Below are 221 nucleotides of genomic sequence, written 5' to 3'. Positions count from 1 at the left end.
CCCCCCCCGCCAGTGTCAAAGGCACAAAGAGAGAACAACAGCGTGACAAACCCTCAGCATCTCCTCTCTTCTCCCTCCTTGGACACCGACTGGGCACCGCGGCCCCGGGGACCAGGGGGTGCCCCGTGCCCGCTCTCTGGGTGCCGGCGCATCCCTCCCCGCGCTCACACCGCACCACCTGCCCCAGCCGGCAGCACTGGGGAGAGACGAGCAGGACTAAC

At 68.3% G+C, this 221-nt stretch overlaps 1 protein-coding gene across 1 annotated transcript in view; it reads right to left on the bottom strand.

Moving 5' to 3' along the window:
- LOC104616859 (voltage-dependent R-type calcium channel subunit alpha-1E) overlaps positions 1 to 221 on the bottom strand; it is a gene marked incomplete at its 3' end in the record, with an annotated part of 19,470 nt that overhangs the window by 16,024 nt on the left and 3,225 nt on the right. The gene's annotated exons all lie outside the window — the stretch shown is intronic.

The sequence above is a fragment of the Phaethon lepturus genome, unplaced genomic scaffold, assembly GCF_000687285.1.
Source record: "Phaethon lepturus isolate BGI_N335 unplaced genomic scaffold, ASM68728v1 scaffold28142, whole genome shotgun sequence".
NCBI classification, from domain to species: Eukaryota; Metazoa; Chordata; class Aves; order Phaethontiformes; family Phaethontidae; genus Phaethon; species Phaethon lepturus.
The sequence above is the reverse complement of the archived record's forward strand: the minus strand, read 5'-3'. Positions and strand labels throughout refer to the sequence as shown.